Raw genomic sequence first — 8,943 nt, 5'->3', positions numbered from 1 at the left:
CTGCCAGGAGTTGCAATTAACTCTGTCAGTTTGAGATCCAGATGAAGAAGATATCCAAAAGAATCAACAGGGATATTCCTTTGGAGAACTGACCTCCAGTTACAAACAAGGCTGAGCTCATAAGCATAAATCTGGAATGCTTTAATGATTCAGTTGCATGCTTTGGAGACTTTGAATATCACATTGCCATAGATCCAAATTGCAAACCAGTCATCCCTGCTCCAAGGAAAGGTCCACTAGAGTTTAAGAAGAAGCCGGAGCAAGAACTAAAGGACATGGAAGTCATAGCCAAAGTGACTGAGCCGACTGACTGGGTAAATTCCATAGTGGTCAAAGAAAAACCAAATGGCCACTTAAGAATACGTCTAGACCCTAAAGACTTAAATCGAGCAATAAATAGGGGTCACTATCCAACACTGACACTAGAAGACATCACAGAGGAACTAACAGGATTCAAAATCTTTAGCAAGCTATAAGAATGGATACTGGAATGTGAAACTAGATGAGGAATCAACGTTCAATATTCCATTTGGTCATTACATCTTGCTGCGACTACCTTTCGGCCTAAAGGTGAGACAGGATGTGTTCCAACAGAAGATCGATGAGACCTACAGAGGGTGTAAAGGTGCTGTTGGCAATGTGCATGACTTCCAGGTTTTTGGCAGAGATGGAGAAGCTCATGATCTTCATCTACATGAGACCGTGGAGGGAACAAGATGAGCTGGAATTAAACGTAATGCAGACAAATGCATTATAAAAGAGAAGGAATGCCAATTCTTCAGAATGGTGAACTCTCCTGAAGGGGTAAAGCCAACCCCAGAGAAGGATAAAGCCATTGCTGAGATGGAGCACCCAAAGGACAAAAAGGAACCCTGAAGTTTCCTTGGGTTGGTCCAAAACATGAGTTCCTTCATATTGTATATCAGACTACACAGCAAACATTAGAGAGTTGCTGAAGATGTAAAATTTCAGTGGTCACCATCACATCAGAAAAGTTTTGACCAGCTCAAAGAATATGCAGAGAAGTAGAGTTGAGATACTATGATAGAGGAAAAAGCCCTCACTCTGCAAGTAGATGCATCTAACAGAGGCCTTAGTGCAGCATTAGTACAAGAAGGAAAACCAATACCTTTTGCCTCAAAAGCACTAAAAACAGTGGAGACCAGATATGTCAATACTGAGAGAGAGAGAGAGCTGTTGGCGATTGTATACAGATGCAAAGAATTTCACAAGTTTCTGTATGGAAGAAAGTTTATAGTGGAAGGAGATCATCGCCCACATGAACACATCCAGAGAAAGAACCTAAACAAGGCACCAGCTAGACTGCAGAGATTACTTTGACAACTACAATGCTACAACTTTGACTTAAAATACACAGTAGCCAAAGAGATGATGCTTTCTGATACCTTGTCACGCTATTCCCCTAATGAAAAATATGAAATGGAAGACATGGGGGTCAAGATGCATCATCTCATCAGTGTGACCAGTAATAAATTAATCCAGATCAGAGAAGAAACCAGTAAGGATGAGGTGTTGCAGATGCTTTCTCAACAAGTAATACAAGGATGGCCAGAGAGGATAAAGCAGATACAGCCTTCAATACGTCTATCAGAGACGACATATCATTAGAGAATTGTGTTCTGCTGGCTGGATCAAGACTGATTATGCCTGAAACAATGCAGAAAGAGATTCTCCAGAAAATACATGAAGGTCACATGGGAATGGAAAAATGCAAACTCAGAGCGAAGTCAGCCATGTATGGACTAGTATATAAAAAGACATTGAAAATTTGGTGGCTACATGTCAAATATGCTAAAAGTACAGAAACACACAACAAAAGATGAACTAATTTCCATAGAAGTACCTGGAAGCCATGACACACAGTGGGAGCAGATTTGTTCAACAAGAATCAAGAGTTATATTTAATAGTAGCCTGTTACTACTCTAAGTTTCTATTCATCAGCTATCACCTCAGAACTCAGAGCGCTTCTTGCTGATCAAGGAATACCCGAGCAAGTAATATGTGACAATGAAACACAGTTCACATCAAAAGAATTCAGAAAGCTGGCTGCAGAGTATGAGTTTGTTATCACTACATCATCCCCATACTACCCCAAAGGTCATGGGTTCATTGAAAGAAAAGTGTAAGCTGTGAAATGCACATTAGTTAAGTGTCACAAAACAAAAGTAGACCCATACCTAGCTCTTCTATCATTACGAGCAATACCCTTGAAGGGCTGACATGAAGTCCCCAGCAGAACTTCTAAATGGCACGAGATATAAAACAACTCTGCCAAGCAAAACACACCCTCCAGAAGACCAGGAGGAATCCAGAAGAAGACTGGGTGACACACAAGGAAAGGACACCAGCATTATAACAAACATACACAAACATTGCCAGAACCCTTCAGTGGGCAGCATGTGCATATTCAAGAGCCAATTTTGAAAACATGTTCCCCAGCAAAGGTCATCAGAGAAGCTGAAACATCAAGATCATACATGGTCGAGACAGACTCTGCAAATCAGCTGAGGAGGAACAGAATTCACATCCGGATGTGATGAAGCAGAAAGCTTTAATATCAGCAAAGCCTGCAACAACAATATCAAGTGAGGTATCAAGTGAAGAGACCACAACCACTAATATCAAAACATCAACACAGCAGTTGTCAGGTGAAGTACAACAAGCTACATCACCTACACATGTACCAGCAACACAGAGCCAAATTGTCACAGCTAAATCCACAAGATGGTGAAGCAACATACTGGCACCAGTCTGATATCAATAAAATCTATTTAAAAATAGCTGTGTAAATAGTGTACAAGTTCAGTTACTTTAGTGGCAATGGAAATAAAGTGAAAAAGAACATTAAATCTTTATTTATCTTGTGGAGGAGGGATGTTATATAGCGAGGATAATGTGAACTATTTTGTAACCATGTAAGAATACACCCATCTCATTGTAGTAACAGCAGTGCACCCCTGTGGGGCGCGCACATGCGTGCGTGCGTACGTGCATGTGTGTTTACATATAATGACAAATGACCAGCAAGGGCTTCAGGGTCTAAGGACTGCTACAAGCCCAACAGACCCCAAAACACAGTAGCAATAGATATTCACCAAGACAAATGGTTACTTAAACAAAAGTTGTTTTTAATTATCTTTAAACATGAAAACAGGATCACACTTTAAAGTATCACTATTAACTTAACTAACTTAACTTAACTCCCTGCTAATTCTAAGCACACATGTATGTAATGTGTGTATGTGTAGCTTTAAAAAAATTCATTGATTCACAGTCCAAACTAATTTCTCATTCCTCCAAGCTCACTGGCTGCAGGCAATTCTTATACTGTGCCCAGAATTTAACATTTATAAAGTTCACCAGGCTTTGGTGCTTGAAAGGTAAAGGTTACCACGAAGGAAGGTTCAGTCAGTTTTCAGAGATTGATTCGTTGTACACTGGACACCCAGCTACTTCACTGTCTTGCTGAAGAAACTTGTCCCTTCAGGGTTTTCCAGATGATGACCTCTTTCTTTCAGGTCACCACAGTTTTCATTTTTGTTTCCCTTATTTCAAGTGAAACATTAGGCAGCCAGTCCTCTCCTCTTGCAAGAAGCATAATGGCTTTGACCAGGCTGAACGAAGCACTCACAACCTGTCTTCCAAATGTTTTTTTTTCCACAAGAATTCCAGTTTGTCCTGTTCCATTTCCAGCTGGTGCTGCAGACTGATCTCTCTCTGAGAAAAAAAAACTGTTCATCTCTCTCTGCTTGCAAAAACCACATGACTTTCCTAGAACAGCAAGCTGCACTCCCTGACAGCCTGCGGCTCTGAACTACTTCTCCAATCTCTTTCATCTGTTGCTTTTCAAAACAACAATCCATTAGTGAAGTTTCTTGGGGACTGCCCTGTCTGGCTTGAGCAGAGCTCCAGTATTTTAAATTAGATCTGATTTGAAGTGTTTATATGTGACCTACACTAAAAAAACCTTCCCCAATTTATCTCCCAAAAACATATCTATATAAAATACAAACACAACATAATCTGACAAACTATTTAATTTTAGAGAAAAATTGTTAATTTTAGATTAATCTTTATCACCTTGAGATGTATATACATTTAAATAAAAATCCTTAAAAGAATGATTTATTTCTTAGGGTTTATACTCACCAAAGCCTTTGACACCGTGAGCAGGAAAGGGCTTTGGAAAATACAAGAGTGCCTTGGATGTCCCCCAAAGTTCCTCAACATGGTTATCCAACTGCACGAAAACCAACAAGGTCAGGTCAGATACAGCAATGAGCTCTCTGAACCCTTCTTCATAAACAATGGCATGAAGCAAGGCTGCGTTCTCACACCAACTCTCTTTTCAATCTTAAGCATGATGCAGAACCAAGCCATGAAAGACCTCAACAATGAAGACGCTGTTTACATCCGGTACCGCACGGATGGCAGTCTCTTCAATCTGAGGCGCCTGCAAGCTCACACCAAGACACAAGAGCAACTACTCTTTGCAGACGATGCCGCTTTAGTTGCCCATTCAGAGCCAGCTCTTCAGCACTTGACGTCCTGTTTTGCGGAAACTGCCAAAATGTTTGGCCTGGAAGTCAGCCTGAAGAAAACTGAAGTCCTCCATCAGCCAGCTCCCCACCATGACTACCAGGCCCCCCCCACATCTCCATCGGGCACACAAAATTCAAAACGGTCAACCAGTTTACCTATCTCGGCTGCACCATTTCATCGGATGCAAGGATCAACAACGAGATAGACAACAGACTTGCCAAGGCAAATAGCACCTTTGGAAGACTACACAAAAGAGTCTGGAAAAACAACCAACTGAAAAACCGCACAAAGATAAGCGTATACAGAGCCATTGTCATACCCACACTCCTGTTCAGCTCCGAATCATGGGTCCTCTACCGACATCACCTACGGCTCCTAGAACGCTTCCACCAGCGTTGTCTCCGCTCCATCCTCAACATTCATTGAAGCGACTTCATCCCTAACATCGAAGTACCCGAGATGGCAGAGGCCGACAGCATCGAATCCATGCTGTTGAAGATCCAACTGCGCTGGGTAGGTCATGTCTCCAGAATGGAGGACCATCGCCTCCCCAAGATCATGTTATATGGCGAGCTCTCCACTGGCCATCGTGTCAGAGGTGCACCAAAGAAGAGGTACAAGGACTGCCTAAGGAAATCTCTTGGTGTCTGCCACATTGACCACCGCCAGTGGGCTGATATTGCCTCAAACCGTGCATCTTGGTGCCTCACAGTTCGGCGGGCAGCAACCTCCTTTGAAGAAGACCGCAGAGCCCACCTCACTGACAAAAGAGAAAGGAGGAAAAACCCAACACCCAACCCCAACCCACCAATTTTCCCCTGCAACCGCTGCAACCGTGTCTGCCTGTCCCGCATCGGACTTGTCAGCCACAAACGAGCCTGCAGCTGACGTGGACATTTACCCCTCCATAAATCTTCATCTGCGAAGCCAAGCCAAAGAAGAAAGAAGAAGATATGTTATCTCTTTTGATTTCCTTTTTATAGCATTTATCGTTCTTGAAGTTTGTTCTATTTTTAATTGCCATGCTAAAACTTTATGAGATCTTTCCCCCATTCATAATATTTGTTTAGATATTTCAATTAATTTTTCCATTTGATATTTTTGTATAGTATTATAATATAGCATCTTTTTAATTACATTTTTCACTTTTTCCTTACTTACATTTTTGTAAATCTTGTTTCACATTCTCAATCTCTCTATCCACATTTTCTAATTCCATAACATATTCCTTTTTAATTAATACTGAGCATGGCTGTAAACCTAGAGAAAAGATTTTTCCCATTAGCTCTATGAGCTCTATTTAATTCAAGCCCATTTGTAAAATTTTCAATTCCTAGTACATCTGGGATCCATTTTTGAAGAAATTGAGTTGGATTGGTATCTTCAAAATCTTCAGGTCATCCAACAATCTTGACATTATTTCTGCGAATACAATTTTCTGATATGTCTATTTTTTGTAAAAGCTATTTTCTTTGTTACTCCCAACTGATAAATGAATCTTCTATTAACTACATCCTTGCATTCCTCCACTTCAAAATGGCATTCCTGAACTTCTTCAATCTTCTGAATCTTAATTATGACTTTATTCACAGCATCAGTACATCTTTTTACATCATGTTTAATATCCCTTATTTCTTCTTTGATAATTTGAAATTGTCCATTAAAATTAGTGTTAAAGACAGCAAACTGTTATTGCATACATTCATTCATTGTAACTATTTGTTGTGTTAAATTATTTATGGATTGAGTTAATATTACCTGAAATATCATATTGCATATCTTGAGCTGGTTGGACCTCCTCTCTTCTAGTTATTTCTCCTTCTTCTCTTTCCATTTCTTGAAATGTTTTCTTTCCTCATTTGTTTCTCTTCAGAATCACTAGATGATATAATTGAGTCAATATCAATGTCATATTGAATCAATTGTTGTAGTCTCATTTGACTAGCAATATTTGTTGCTTTGGGCTTTTCATCTAAAACTGATATTGTTTGTTCCAGTGTGCATAAGTTCAGAGTTCCACTCATGCGAAGACGTTCAAACAAAGTCTGTAATCATGGTGTCAGCTTGGGACGGTGATTGTCTGGAGCCATGGAAACTGGGACGGTGACCACTCAGGACAGCAACTGACCACCTGGGACAGTAATTGCCCGGGACGGTAACTGCTTGGGACAGGAACTGACTCTGTAATATCAAAATATATATATAATGTGAACTACTTTGTAACTGTGTAAAAATACACCCTTCTCACTGTAGTAACTGTAGGAACTGTTGGAACTGTAGAAACGAGATCCAGATGAAAAAGACATCGAAAAGGATCAACAGAAACACACAACAAAAAGAGGAAATGATTTCCACAGAAGTACCTGCCAGGCTGTGGCACACAGTATGGGAGCAGACCTGTTCACCATGAATCAATAGTGGTATTTAATAGTAGCCTGTTACTACTCTAAGTTTCCATTCGTCAAAAGGTTGAAAGACCTGAGAGCATTAACTATCACCACTGCAATGAGAGCATTCCTTGCTGAACAAGGAATACCCGAGTAAGTAATATGTGACAATGGATCACAGTTCATGACACAAGAATTCAGAAAGCTGACTGCAGAGTATGGGTTTGTTATTACTACATCAAGGTTATGGGTTAATCGAAAGACAAGTACAAATTGTGAAATGCACACTTGTTAAGTGTCGCAAAACAAAAGAAGACCCACACCTAGGTCTTCTATCATTACGAGCAACACCCTTGAAGGGCTGACATGAAGTCCCCGGCAGAACTTCTAAATGGCACGAGATATAAAACAACTCTGCCAAGCAAAACACACCCTCCAGAAGACCAGGAGGAATCCAGAAGAAAACTGCGTGACACACAAGGAAATGACCCCAGCATAATAACAAACTTACACAGACATTGCCAGAACCCTTCAGAGGGCAGCATGTGCATATTCAAGAGCCAATGTTGAAAACATGGACCCCAGCAAAGATCATCAGAGAAGCTGAGACACCAAGATCATACATTGTCGAGACAGACTCTGTCAATCAGCTGAGGAGGAACAGAATTCACATTCACCCGATACAAGATCTGATAAAGCAGAAAGCTTTAATAGCAGCAAAGCCTGCAACACCAATATCAAGTGAGGTATCAAGTGAACAGACCACAACCAATAATATCAAAACATCAACACAGTAGTTGTCAGGTGAAGTACAACAAGCTACATCACCTACATGTGTACCAGCAACACAGAGCCAAATGGTCACAGCTAAATCAACAAGATGGTGAAGCAACCTACTGGCACCAGATCTATTTAAAAATACTTGTGTAAATAGAGTACAAGTTCAGTTACTTTAGTTGCAATGGAAATAAAGTGATAAAGAACATTAAATCTTTCTTTTTCTTGAGGGTAATGTGAACTATTTTGAAATCGCGTGAGAATGCACCCTTCTCACTGTAGTAACTGTGGTACACCTCTGTGGGCCGTATGTATCTTCACTTGGTGAAGATGGCAGCAAATATTCAGTCAACAGGGTGCCTTGGTCATGCGTTGCTTGTGGCAGCTGTTTGAAAAAAGTTGTGTGAAACGGCAGTGGTGTCAGTCAGGATGAAGGACTGGTTGATACTGCTCACCATTGGGATAACTATCTTAAAGGGTCTCTTTATTAAGAGTTACCCTAGTCAGAAGTGTTATCTGTAAATTTGGGATGGGGGTGTTTAATTATCTATAACTTTATTCTTTGTCTTTTAAGCAGCTTTGTGGAAGGGGAGGAACCTGCAGATGTAGTTATGGTTAAATGTTTTCAAAGAATGCGACTTAAAATAAATCAAAATGCTTTAAGGTTTATATATTCATGCAAATAAAGTTTGTTCAGTGTAAGTGCAAAATAGTATTTTTGAATTTTCTCTTTTAAACTGTTTTTCTTAATTCAGGTGAATTAGTTAGACATAATAAGTAAGTCTCAAGCAACCGGCAAATACATTTACCCAGCATCTACCAATTCCCGTAGGTTGCCAGATACCAGCTGTTTTACTGTGTGTGTATCTACTTTCAGTATAACTCACTTTTTTGCTTCATTTTTAGACCATTTTGAACCTCATCTGCATTGTCCTTTTCTTAGATTCTAGCGGAATAATTTCTATTGGTAAAGACTAGAGTTCTGAAAACACAAAAATGCTGGAGGAACTCAGATGGTCTTTTCAGCATCTATAGGAGACAAAGATATATTGCTGACATTTCAGATCTAAGCCCTTCTTCAAGGAAAAATCAGAAAAGGCAGAAGCAGGATATATCAGAAAGTCTCGGAATTCAAACAATGGGGGAGGAATCCAGACCAATAAAAAGTGTTAATTGGATATGATAAGGGATTAGGTAGAATTTATTATGTCTGTG

Source organism: Narcine bancroftii, chromosome 3 (assembly GCF_036971445.1).
Source record: "Narcine bancroftii isolate sNarBan1 chromosome 3, sNarBan1.hap1, whole genome shotgun sequence".
NCBI classification, from domain to species: domain Eukaryota; kingdom Metazoa; phylum Chordata; class Chondrichthyes; order Torpediniformes; family Narcinidae; genus Narcine; species Narcine bancroftii.
This window is presented reverse-complemented; position numbering follows the sequence as displayed.